This window comes from Prosopis cineraria, unplaced genomic scaffold (genome assembly GCF_029017545.1).
Source record: "Prosopis cineraria cultivar Desert tree isolate PC_DT_omini unplaced genomic scaffold, ASM2901754v1 PC2, whole genome shotgun sequence".
Classification (NCBI taxonomy): Eukaryota; Viridiplantae; Streptophyta; class Magnoliopsida; order Fabales; family Fabaceae; genus Prosopis; species Prosopis cineraria.
The window spans coordinates 36,627,686-36,642,515 of NW_026555333.1; positions in this window are offsets into that span (position 1 = coordinate 36,627,686).

Genomic DNA, 14,830 nt, shown 5'->3' on the forward strand with positions numbered 1-14,830 from the left:
GTAGTTTAACCTCCCTAAGAAGCTCCGAACCTCTTTTCTAATTTGGGGAGGAGGTATATCTTGTATTGCTTTATTTTATTAGGGTCTACAGTGATTCCTTTCTGATTGACAATGAAACCTAACAACTTTCCTGATAAAGTTCTAAAGACACACTTGTTAGGATTTAATCGAAGTTTGTACATTCACAGCCTTTCAAATAACTTCCTAAGTACTAAAACATGACTTTCCCCTTTAGCAGACTTAGCAACCATATCATCGACATATACTTCAACCTCCTTATGCATCATGTCAAGAAAAAGAGCCACCATTTCCCGTTGGTAGGTTGCCCCTGCATTCTTTAGCCTAAAAGGCATTACTTGATAGCAATATGTACCCCATTGTGTGATAAAGGTTGTTTTTTCTTTATCTTTCCCATCCATAGGGATTTGGTTATATCCAGAGTATCCATCCATGAATGAATAGCTATGGCTTCAAGTTGTGTTATCAACCAAGACATCTATATATGGTAAAGGAAAATCATCTTTTGGACTGGCTTTATTTAGATCGTGGTAGTCAATACACATTCTAACCCCACCATCCTTTTTTAGAATAAGGACAACGTTTGCTACCCATTGAGGTTATTTGGCCACTTCTAAAAAACTTGCCTCCAGTTGCTTCATTATTTCATCTCGAACTATTAAGGACATATCTACTGTTAACCTTCTTATTTTTTGCTTTTTAAGCTTGTTATCTGGGAATAAAGGGATTTTATGAGAGGTAATATTCAGATCAAGGCCTGCATATCTCGATACGACTATGCAAATACATCCATATATTCTTTGAAGAGTTCAACCATTTATTCTCTTTCTGGATTATCTACTATCTTAAGTTCTTTCTTATCCTCTTTGGTCCTTATGTTTATTACTTCAATCACTTCCTCATGTGGACACATCCTAGTATCCTCTGATTCGAGGATCTTTGTATATACTTGGATTATCTCATCATCATCATACTCATAATTGTGCATAACAGAGACAATTAGCAAATCACCATTTGGGGACTCAGGAACCACTGTGTTAGATAAGAGTTCTGAGGAAATTGATTTCCTGGAGGGTGAAAATAAATAACAGATGAGTAGAAAGAAAAGAATGAAGAAGTAGATGAAAACAAAATGATCTTTATTCACATAATATTCTTTATTCATAGTTCATATAAGAACATTGCATAAACATAAAAGAACAACTTAGTCAAAACAAGTTACTCTAAGGCAATAAAGCCGAGGCTATCCTCGAACTCCCAATTTTCTAGTGCTTTTCCAGAGTCATCAGTCGAGATCCATGCATGCATACTTGGGCCCTCTAGAGAAACCATTGCAATTGTCAGTTTGTTTAAAATTTTAGTAGGTGTTGGAAATGTCTCCTAAAAGTGAGGAATTTCTTAGTCCATGACCTTCTTTTTCATCAGACTTGCTTACTCTAAAGAAGGCTTATACCCTAGACCTTGACGCTTGTAATTTTCAGGCAGATTGATTGGGGATTAAATGCCTTAAGGGTGCGCACCTAATCCGTTCCCTTGCTCAAACTCGTTCTTCTCGATTATCTTGGTTACAATAGAGTTGACATTTCTATGACATTTAAATTCTTCAACTTCAAAGCTTTGGAACAATGGTCCTTTATCATTCTCAGCTGCTTCAATGTATGGAAGAGAACTTGGCTTACTTACCATAATCTCCTCTTCTCCTTTGACCGTGACAATTCTTCCATCAATAACAAACTTCACCTTTTGGTGTAAGGTTGAAGGTACAACCCCAGCAGTGTGTATCCATGGCCTCCCTAATAACATTGAGTAGGATGGGTCAATATCCATGAGTTGAAAATTTACTGAGAATATGATGGGTCCTATTTTAAGAGGCAGTCAAACTGTGCCCAGTACATCCTTTCGAGCCCCATCAAATGCTCTGACTACTATATTACTACTTTCAATCTCTGATAGCTCTAGTGATAGGTGCTCAAATATGGATAGTGGTAAGACATTTAATGCTGATCCTTCATCTATCAATACCCTAGCAACAATGAACCCTCTGTAATTCAAGGTAATGTACAAAGCCTTAAATTGGTCAGTGGTAGGTCTCACGATTTCCTTTTTTGTAAAGAAAATTGTGGATCCTGCCTTCATAATATTCATAATGTTTGCTACTTTTTTCGGAGTTACGTTGGATTATACATATGCTTCATCTAAAGTCTTTTGTAGTGCATGATGATGTGGTTCAAAGCATAAAATTAGAGAGAGAATTGAGATCTTCGTCGGGGTCTTCTTCAACTGGTCTACTACACTGTATTCACTCTGTTTCATAATCTGTAAGAATTCTTCATCACTCTTTACAGTTTCTTGGGAAGTAGATTTTGAGGGACCTTCAATGCTTACATCTTTTCCTTTTCTCAACTTTTCAATATTTGCAAGGAGATATGCCTTTCCACTTCATGTTACGCCAATTTGGCGAGTTACTCTCTCTTTGCTTATCCCAGCCTCCATGACACCATTATGTCTCCAAGGTACAGCATGATTATTTTTGTAAGGAAAAGGGGTCGGCATATGAATTGTTACTAAGGGAGGATGTGCCGGTGTTGTTATAGTAAAAGTGACAGGATTGGTAGTTTCTACTAAACTAGGTTCATCGATTACAAATTCAATATGCCCCTTGTTCACCATGTCAATCTCTTTATCAGCGTTCCCAATGACAACAATTCCTAGTATCATCATTCTTTTCAATATTCTCTTAAATTGAGAACAGCTTTCAATATCATGTCCCTTCATCTCTTGATGATATTCGCAAAACATGTGATTCTGTTGTTCTGGTGGATCACTGATTCTTACAAGTTCGGGCATATATCCTGTAGCTACTAATTGAGTATAGATCTCTCCCATGGCTACCTTGAAATTTGTGGGGTCTTTGGAGAATCCAATTTCCTTCTCAATAGCATTTACTTGCCTCTCATGATTTGGTAGGGAATTGGTGTTGATGGTAGATCTATCATTCTTCTTAAGCTAGATGTGATTAGAATCAACTAAATCCAACACATTCCTGTTAAAGGTAGTGCAATTGTCTATTGAATGTCCTGGGGAACCTATATGATACTCATAAAGAGTATTAGGGTTACACCAAGCGGGATAAGGAGGTTGAGGTTGCTTGTAAGGATGTGGTCCCAGTAAACAAGCTTCTAAGAGCTGACGATATAGTTCTACATTGGTTATGCCAAAATTTGGCCATGGGCGATTATCTCTTTGTTGCATATTTCTTTGCCCGCTAGCTTGCCCCTATCTATTTGCCCCTGGCCTATTATGTGCTTGTTGGAAAGCTTCACCTCCTATTTGATGAGATACTGGCTGGGATTGTCTTGAAGTTTACATAAAACTAACATCACCTTCTTTCTTCTTGTTGTTCTACCCTCTTCTCACATTACTTTCAATTTGAGTGACGGCAATCCTCCCTTCACGAATGTCAGCGTCAATTCTTTCTTCAATTTCAATTAAATTGGAGAAGTCAGTCACATGTGTTCCTACCATATATTTATAGTAGGGATCCTGCAGGGTATGAATAAAATGGGAATAAAGCTTAGATTGTATGAGGGGAGGTTGAACTTGTGATGCAGTCATCCTCTACCTTTGGGCATATTCTTTAAACGACTCTGTCACCTTCTTATTCATTGCCTTTAATTGCCCCCTAGTAGGGGCTGTGTCTAGGTTGAACTTATACTGCCTCATGAATACATCAACCAAGTCTCTTCATTTTTTAAGTTTTACAGGGTCTAACTGCATGTACCATTCCAATGCATGCCCGGTCAAGCTTTCATGAAAGAACATTAGTAGGAAATTCTCATCTTGAGACCACACATATATTTTCGTGCAATAAGCCTTCAGGTGATAAACTGGATTTCCAGTGCCATTATACTTATCAAATTCAGGCATTTTGAACTTTTTAGGGATTGTAATAGATGGAGCCAAGCACAACCTTTTTAGATCTAATGACCCCCATGCATTTGACACTTGTAAGGCCTTCAGTTGGTCCTTCATTTCACCTAATTCTTCTTTCCATTCCTCCTTCTTGTTCTTTGATTGAGGGATTTGGAAGGTGTACAATAGGTCATCACCTAGTTCTTCTAGATTGTCTTCTTTTTTAGTGTTAGAGTCATGAGAAGTTTAAGGCTTCTTCAGGGCTATCTCTATTTCTCGCTTCTCTTTTCCATCATTTTTTGATGCACTTATCTCACCATTGTTTGAGGTATCGTGAGTCTCAGTGTCCTTGGATTTTAGTGCTATAGTTAGACCTTTTATCATTTCCTTCATTTCCAACATCTAGGTTTCCATGAGTAATATTCGATCATTTAGGGTAGATTCTCTTTCATTCGAACTAGCAGCCACTTGATGAGTTTGAGAGCGTGTTTTATATGAATGTGCAGGGGGTATCTAGTTAGGTTTCTTAGGAGGAGCAATGTTATATCACCTTTAAGGAAACACATAGTAAAAGAAAAAAAATTAGTATTTATTGCCTTATTTATTACCTTTAGAGATTGGTGAACTGTTGAGTTGGATATGGTTAGCACATAGATCTTTATAGTGAAAGGTCCTCTAATTGTTTATGGAAACTTATTGTTTCTCATATTAATTAGAGTTGATCATCAAGCAATCAGAATTTGGTATTCCTCACTGCTCGACATCTTTTGGAGGGATGCAAAGTCAGAGTCTACATTCATAATCTTGCCCATAGACTTCAGAGTAGGTGTAAACCCAAAGTTTTATTGAAATGAACTTGTAATTGCATTACATAAATTAAGCTAGGCTCCTTAACCTCATTACGATATGTTTATATAAAAAAAGAAAATTCACAATTTCAATAGGGGTATTGAAAGGAAGTGCAACGCCTTGGACTTGCATATAAACTTCTGAGAATTGTGGCATGACTTCATTTACTAGCAAGATCAACCCTTCAGCATGTTCTTTGCATTCTATAACTTCTGAAGCTTCCTTTGAGTTGAGCATTCTTAATTCTTGAATTTCCTTAGCTTGTTAGTCCAACTCCTCTAATAGCCTGTGGATTGTGGTTAACGAACTTTCTTTAATAGAGTTAAGCTTGTTTGTTTTTTCTTTCAATTGCTTGACAAGCCTATCCATCTCATGTTCTAGGCTCCTCAAAGGGCAAAGGTCTTGAACTTCCTTCTCAAGAGCACCCTTTTCCTTAACGACTTTCATTAGCCTAACATGATTATTCTTCATTCTTCATTCATTTTCTACCATCTGTTGATTCGATTCATTGATAGAACGCTTAAATCTTGTATTTTCTACTTTTATTTTGTTGATTTCGATATTCTCTTCATGGCAAATTTGATTTTTTATTTCCTCCATTTCCTTTTGCAAATTTGAATACTTTTGCTGCAACTGGTTCACCTGTTCTTTATTCTCTTGGTCAGCTTGTATCATTCTTTTAAGCTCTTCCTCTTTCTTTTCTAATTGTTTGACCACTTCTTTGTCTACCTCCATTGTATTATTGCTAAGTAATGGATCAAATGGCATGAAGTTTGGATTAGCTCCTTTGATTCTCTTAGTTAACCAGACTTAGTAGTCATCACTTACCCATATCATTCGATTTCCTGATTCAACTTTCCCTTTGTAGATGACTTTGTCCCAAGCCTTTCCTACCCCATGACTTAAACTCTTATTTGAGTCATTGTGTAGGAAGTGAATCCTTCGAACCGTCTCTTCAGGAGGAATCTTTTGCGAGAAGGCAAACTATCTTAGTAATAAGTTAGGGTTACAATTTATGCATCCACCTGGCCCTAAGAATGGTATATTCTAAAAATCACCACATCAAAAAATTATTTCTTATCCCTACTACCATGATAGTCTCCAAAGCATATCTTGTGCTTTGAGTTGATTGAAAACTCGAACCCATCCTTGACGTTCTAACATGATTTTACCTTCTTTATCTTTAAAATCAACCAGAGGATTATAGGAATCATACTGGTCAATCTGTAATCATTTTTCATATAAGTGATTCATAATCCATACATGCAATAGATGAAGACAACATCTCATCCTTCCTCCTTTATTCACATGGCAATGGCTCAATGTCATATATGTTTTTGCAATTATAGCAGGTACAGGATTAACTTGATGATATTCAACCATTTGGAATACGCTGATAGCATGACAGTCGATCACTCCTGGCATAAATGGAAACAAAACAAGACCATAAATGGTTAGTGCAAGGATTCTACTAAAAGTAGACAATTTCTCCTTCCTTGCCAACGTTTTCAAAAGGGCTTCAATATATGCTTGCCAAATTCCCTCTTTACTCCCTAGACAAACCAGTTGCACCTCGCATTCACTAACTCCTAATAGTTTTGCTATCATTTTTATTGAGGGTAGATGTCCTGGGTATTTATAAATAGCATCTCCTTTTGCCAGCAGTATTCTCAGTAGCTCTCCATATTCTTCTATTGTTGGAGCAATTTGGAAATTTGAGAATGTGAAGCATCTTAACGAGTTATCCCAATATTGTCCTAAGACTGTAAGTGCATCCCCTTGCACGGGTATGTGGAGTAAATCCAATATCTCTCTATATTTCTTCCTGAAGTTCCACTTGATATCCCCTTTAATGTGTTGGGCAAATATCTTTAAACTTTCAATTGGCTCAATGCTTGCTACTAACTTGATCCCCCTTCCTTTATACATAAGCCCAGTTGGGCTTGACTCTATACTTTCACTTGACATGATGCTAACCATACTCAATAATCCACTAATCTACCTAAAAAAATGAGGAAGACACGAAAGAAAGCTTGGTTAGCATGCCATGCATTTTGAAACAAATTTCCTAACCTTTAAATTCTTATTGAACCTCAAAGGCATAGAAACAACTACCAATTTATGGGTGACTAGGCCACTCCACAATTAGGGGTAAAATATTTTTAACATATTGATGATTAGTTTAAAAAAACTTTAAATTTTTGAATTGGTTTAAAATGATTTTATCAATGTATTGCATGCATGCTCTTGGTCTAATAGGGTTGAAAACCCAAAGACATTTGGTGGAAAACTAATGCAAATGCCTTCATTATGACACAACTTGAATACATAATGAGTAGTCAAAAAAAAAATCATTCAGGCATAGAGTAACAATTTATTACTCTTTTTCCTAGGGATTTTCAATGATAGATAAGATGATGCATGAAGAAAAGAAAAGTACACTCTTTTTATGTCTTACACCGGGTATGTCCTTAGGGTGGGATATTATAAGTCAGATTTTACCTATTAGGTGGTTACTAAATTCCATCTAATGTGCAAAGTTTTTAAGGTGGGTCTATCATCCTAAACAAGGCTCCCAAGTCATTTTCTCTATAGAGATGGAAAGCCTAATTACCAAATATGATCCTCCAAGAGCTTAATAGCTCCTAAAGGATTAAATTTAGTAAATAGATGTCGACTCAGGTGAAGTATTCATGATGACCTTTGAAGACTTAAAAGTCTCTCAGGGAAACCATTACTAACTTCTACTAACTTAAGGTACTCTCAAACCCGAGTATAGGGCCTAACACGTGTGTGAGGTTGAATGTGAAAGTGCACTGTGTGTGAAGAGAGCATATATACATATTAACTTAAAAAAAAATTACCCCAATTCCCACTTGTAGAGAAGAGCGACAAATATAAAGCAGATAAAAGTCATCTACCCTAAAGCCGCATGTTATCTTTCCTAGGACAAACCATTCTAACAACATAAGAAGAAAAGGAAAAACAAGTTGTTTGTCTTCAAAATAGAGAAAAAAACATATAAAAAGGTAAATAAAAGGCCAAAAAGAAATTGAAACAACCAACTCGAATGGGCTTGACTCTCATAAGTGGATTCCCCAGTAGATTCGCCATGCTATCGCACCCAGATTGTGAGCTCCTCGAAAAGGAAGGGTCAATAAATGTAGGAGTTGCCACCAAAATTTAAAAGGATAATTTTGAAAATCTTTTAAAAAGTAAAATTGTCTATAATGACCAAAATAGGGTTTGGAACTCAGTTGTACATGAAGAAGGTATTAGGCACCCCACAACACCCGTTCATAAGAATGGTTATCCTAAGTTGATTGTGTAAATTAATTGGCCTTTTAATAATATCTTAATTATCCTTTATTGCACATGAAAAATAAAGGTAAAAAATAAAAGAAAATAAATTATTTATTTATATGGAAGGACTTGACCTAGGATTAAAGTCTAGGGTCTACGTACCCTGTGATGAGGATCAAAGTCCACGTAGTTTGAATGTTATTATTTAGGTTTTCTTTTAATTTTTCATTAATTCATTTAATGAAGAGAAGGTTATTTTGTGTTACATAATTATATTTATTTTTAAATAAAAAATTGACATAAGGAAGTACCTTTGGATAAAAGAAAAATAACCAGTATCGAAACTTGCGATGATTTAGTATCACTTACAGTTTGTTGGTTGACACTCTAAATGCACACGGTGATTTAATATCACTCATGGCAAACCTTAAAAGAAATTTCAAGGTGAATTTGCTATAAAATAATTTAATTTTGAAACTTTAAATATAAAATTAGATACTTGTGATGACTTAGTGTCATTCATGGTATCTCATTTGATATTTTTAGAAATCCATGGTGATTTAGTATCCTAAGAAATATAGAAGTATTATCATACTTGCTTAAACTAATTCGAAACTACCACTATGTAGACTCAACATATCACATCTTAACCAAAAATTTTAGGATAATAAGTTTATTAGTTATTTTACTTTTATATACATGCATGCATGCATACATACATATATTAATCCAATTATATTTATTATTTAATATAATAATTTTTTTATTTCTTCACATATTAGATCAAGTTTACTCACAGTTAGTATTTCACTATTTATTCACTATATATATATATATATATAATATCATTTGTTTTTACCACCATACACACATACACAGAACATAAGTGCATCATGCGCATGCACTATTACTATATATATATTATACATAGATTTAATGTTTTAAAATTAATTTATTGTTGGCAAGAAAATTTTTAACTCTATTATATCTTATTACCATAATTTTTTTTAAATTTCCTACTTATTCCCATTTTTCTTTACTTCCCCCCAAAAAAAATTTTTTCCTTTATTGTCACTACTTAAACATTATTTAAATTAAACTAAATGTTATTCATAATCATTTCTAAAATCACATACCTACATGCATATTAATCCATAAAAATTTAGCTTTAATTGTGAGAGTAGTTTCTTCATAATCATTTTTGAAATCACATACCCACATGCATATTAATCCATTAAAAGTCAAACTTTAATTGTGAAAGTAGTTTTAAAATATTGTATCAAAAGACAACTTTAAGAACAATGCCCAATATTGTATCATAAGAAAACTTTAAGAGCTCAAGTCTTCATATGGGGCATTCAAAGAGGCTATGGAGAGTCCATTTATGGTGAATACAAATGTAACCAAGAGTCTAATCAATTGTTATAGTGTTTTTGAATGTTAAGTTTGCTAGACACAGGTTATCTAGAAATCATTTTCCTTGATTATTATTTTTATCTTTTCCTATCTTCTATTTCATTTCTTCCTTTGTTTATTTTTGTTTCTTATATGTGTTATAGGTTTTGTCCTAAACTAGTATGATTCTACTTCTGTGTCTTGTTTCATAAGCTTTTATAATTAATCAGACTATATTTTTGAACAAACATTCTTGAATAGACATCATGAAGAGTACCACATGTTATTGAGATCCCACCATGTCATGACCTAATGTCCAATTCATGACCGATGCATAGGCCAAGTTAATATATACCCACTTCACCTAGCAAGTCTAAACATGTTATACCCCTCACACAAAATATCTCAATGAAACACAAATTATCCTTATTCAACTTTTCACCATTCAAAACAAATTCAATTCTCTAAATGGAATAACAAATCAAACAAGGACAATTTTAATGTAACCACCACTCTTCTAATATAAGGATCACATGTCAACTGTAAACCCTCATAGTAGTCATGATGTCACAGAATCCCATAAACTAGCAACCATTTGCAAGCTACTCCATCTATCTAGGAATCATAGCTAATCATAAAGAAATTTAACAGTTGTCTCATCTAAAAAGAACTATCAAGAGAGGAGTGAGTTTATGTAACATCTCAAAAATTTTAAGACTCAAATTTATTTTTAAAAAATAAAATAAAATATTTATAATTAAATTAAAATTTAGAATAATTTGATAGAGGTCCAGAGTTTGAATTTTTCTTAGAAAAATTTTGGTTTTATTTGATTTTTAACTATGGAAAAAATTACCAAAGTTGACCTGGGCTTTTGTGCTATAATAAAAAAATGTTGGGTCCTTTCTTGTAATTTTCCCCAAGGCATTAGATCAGCATTTTAAAGAGCCAAATGAACGCAGAAAATAGAAATGAAAACGTAAAGGAAAGAAAGGAAATGCACAAGAGGGAAAGAGGAAGAAGAGAAAAGAAAGAGTGGGAGTTAGGCTTGGATTTAGAAAGCTTTGCGACCATTGCGAGCTCAGTTATATAATAGGTAAACTCCCTACTTCAATCCTCTTCCCTTCCTCTTGATTTTCTTAAATTTTTGGAAGAAGAAATTTCTAGATTTTGATCCTAAAGGCTTTATTCTTGTAAGCTTTTATTTCTTTGGATCCTAGGGAGGATATTTTGAGTTTTTATATAGTGATCTAATATTTTGAGTGGATAATTGAATGAAAAAAGGTGTTTTAGGCACAAATTAAACCCTGAGAGATTGGGTTTTGCTCCTCAATGGTTTAAGTCTATTAATTTAGTTATAATTTTGCTATTTGAGCCCAATAAGATTTAAATTAAGGTTTGGTTTTCATTATAAGGGCTAATAGTGAAAGTTGGTGACACTAAGGTTTTTAATTCATTAAAAATTATATAAATTGAAAATTAGCCTAGTAATGGCTAATAAATGATTTTGGTGGTTAAGTGATACTATGTGAATGGTTGGTTTAATATATGGACCATTGGGATGGATTATAGCTCATAGACCCAAGTTGTGTTGTATGAGTTATAGTCTTCATTAATGCTATTTGACATGATAAGTGATGTGGATCACTTATATGTTGTAGGAATTGTTGGTGGAATTTGTTTGGAAGTTAAGGAACAAGCCGAGCCCTATTTTGTACAAGAGGAACCCTTTTGGTACCAAAGGGTTGAGGTAACAAGGGAATTTATATTTCTTATTACTTTGTTTTAGCTATTTTTGAATAAATATTACTAGCTATCATGCATTACATGTTTTAAAAAATTAAATGTGCTTTATAAGGGGTTATGGGGTACTACTTTGATTATAGTGAAAATATGTTTTCTAATTGTTTAACAACAATATTTTTATGGAAACAAAATTTGTTTGCATGTGTTGTAATCATAAAGAATAGAAGTTGTACTTAAGGAAGTGTAACTAAGTAAGGTACCTTAGATAAGCTAAGGAATCGTTTAAGGGAGATTTATAAATGTTATACTACCTTAGAGTGTTGAAGTGGTTAATACTCGAGAAAGGTAGACACAAATAAAAGGCATGATCTCGATGGGAGTTCACTAATGAGAAGGTGTGGACTTTTGAAATTCTATGACACACTGCCAGTACTCAGTGTTGCCTTACATATTGTAGGCTCAGTGCACTAAAGTGGTTAGTGTATTGAGTGTTCGACACCTCTTAGTGGGGGAGGGAATCCGACATATGAAGTATGAGGTTGAGTGCCTAAGCTAAGGTAACCCTCATATGGAGAGTAAGTCGGGCTGGCTCTGGGAGGAAGTTAGCTTCGACTGCTCAGGATTCACATCAAAGGGGCATAGGTGGTTCGGTGGATTAGATCATGCCTTAGATTATGTTTTGTGCCTGTGGAGGTACAAGTAGGTATAAGGTTTACCTGCGAGTTAAAGAGTGCCAAGGGGCATTCTGTTGGTTATGAAAGGCCATACCGGCCTATGTCATGCATTCATGCATTTTAAATGGCTAAATTATATACTATGTTGAATTTATTATTCGTTTATTCAATTATGGCTTACTTTGTAATAATCAATGTAGATTTCTCTGTTACTGAGACTGTGATTGTCTCACCCCTTTTTTTTAATATTCTAGGTCCAGGTGAAAGAACCAGTGGAGGACGGGGAAAGGAGCAGAGCTAGGGGTTGTTTGTGAATTGTAAAGAACTACAACCCCTTTCTTTTGAGCAAATCTATTGTAGTGTATTTAGGATTAGGGTGCCAGTAAGATATGATTATATATATGTGCGTGAGTATGTGTGGATTGTCTACTTGTGTATGAATTTTTGTTTGCTTGTAGACTTGTGGCTAGGAAACTTAGCTATAGTATGTGGTTTTGATGGATTTATTTAGTAGATCAAGTTTTCACTACAAGCAAATATTTATTTTGATATACATGTGATTCCACAAGTAAATGCAAAGTGGTTGCATTGCAAATGGTGTGTTATGGGCAAACATATACTTTGGATAGAGAGTGGGTGTGTGGGTCCCACAAAGATCTCTGAGCCAAGTGAAAATGTTTAGCATGTGTATTCATATGTGTATATGATATTTGGAATAATTTTTGGCCACTTTTGTGTGATTTGTGCATTTTGGGGGTTTAGGGTCCACTTTGAGAAATGGCACCTGGATAGTTAAATTTTGGTCTAAAGAGGTTTTCTATCATTTAAATGTTGTATCTAGTGTTTTTAGTCCTGTTTGATGTGTCCAAAGTATTTCCACAAGTTTGTGACTATTAGGATGAGATTTGGATAATTTTGAAATTAGTTTTTACCAAAAATCTACACTTTTACATCCGGGTGTCCAAATCTTAATCCGACCGTTGGATTTCTCTAATATTTGGGTCACAAGTAAAAAATTTTATAAGCTTCATGTGGGCTTTAGAATGACATCGATCGAATATCAGACGCAGAAATGGCACACTTCAAAAGTTGGTCCGGAAGAGCTGTCATGACAACAATAATTGATAATGTTACAATATGCACGAAATTCAATCTGTCTGTTGAATCTTTTTAAAATTTGGTATGCTAATAGTACTATTTAAAAGTGATATGTGGGCTTTATCACTCTGATCGGAGGTCGGATGATGAAATGGTGTACCCCGGAAGTTAGTCCGAAGGTTCTGTCATAACAGCAAAATAACCAATCTTTTAATATGTTTAATTTTTAATCCGACTATTAGATCTTTTTGAAATTTAGTACACTTATAGTACCCTTTGAATGTGACGTGTGAGTTTTAAAATCACTTCGATCGGAGTTCGGATGGCAGAACGGTGCCTCTCAGAAGTTAGCCCGGGAGGGCTGTCATGACAACAATTTAATACTGTCATGACAGTATCTTTTTATTCCATTTTTGTCTAGCTTGCTTCCGTGCACTGTAAGTAGAACCTATAATTTTTTTAAGGTTTTAATTGATTTATTTCTTAAGTTGGTTAGAGGATCAACTCCTTAACCACACTTAATTTATTTGAATTATGTGATTTTTGGATAACACTCGGGGCAAGTGTTACAGTTTACCACTGACTCAATGAGGGCATGGATAAGAAAGTATGTGGAAGGAAAAAGGCACATAAGATTTTTTCACAAAGGAATTTCAATGATAAAGAAAAATTAATTGCCATTATGCTTAAATATTCATGTTTGAAAATTTTGATATAATAAAAGAATAGAAAACACTATTCCTATTATGAAAATAAATAAAATATAAGAGATTGATATAAGAGAAATGAACAAGACAAGAAAGAATTAGGGGAGGAAATAGAGAGTGATTCTCATTCACAACAAGCTACCAATCACTTAGTACATGCCTCATATTTATATTTATAGGCCACAAGTTTTTAAATTCTATTGCAAGAGTAACATACAAAGAATTAACTACATAATTGTAGAATATATAACATATATATTAATAATAGAAAACTCCTAAGAGGCTATTGATGTGGTAGGTTTTCTATTTTTAATTGGAGAATGCCAAAAGACAACTTGAAAGTTTATAGATATCCACAATTATATAACAATATTTATAACAATTTTAATGTTTTGTTAATGAATCCTAGACAATCATGTAGCCATCGTCAAGTATTCAATCATAACAAGTTTTTCACCAGCAACCATCAATAATCTTTGCGGGAAATAACCATCCCATGCACCTATATATAATATGGCATCTATATATCTCTAATATATAATGGTGAAGAATAACCGTCTCATTAATATAACACAATATATATCTTGTATATCATGGTGAGGAATAACCATCTCATCTAATATCATGTGTGTGCATATATGCATGTGTATTTTTCTATGTATGTCACCAATCAAGATGAACAAAAAATTGAAATAAAGTAAAGAGAACAACTAGAAATACTAAAAAGAATGTCGTTTCTCTCACTAAAAGTAACTCAATATAATTGTTGAAATCATACAAATTAAAAGTGAATTTAATTGTAAAAAGATAAAAATATAATAAAACATTACAGTTGAAATTAATTTTTTTAAAAAGAAAACAAATAGAAAAGAATTAAAAAAATATTGTAACCGTTGAAATATCAATACAGAGAATTATTAGTACACAAATATTGAAGAAGCTTTAAATTTTAAAAACTTTGACATCAATTTTTATGATCCAGATGCATCATAGAAAGATTAAACATTTGGATTGCTTTCCCAACAAACTAGAGAAAAAACAAAGAAAATGGTAATTAAAGATATAAAACGTAGCAAAGGTAAAAACTAATGGTGCCACCTTGCTATTCAAAACACTCACAATTTGGGA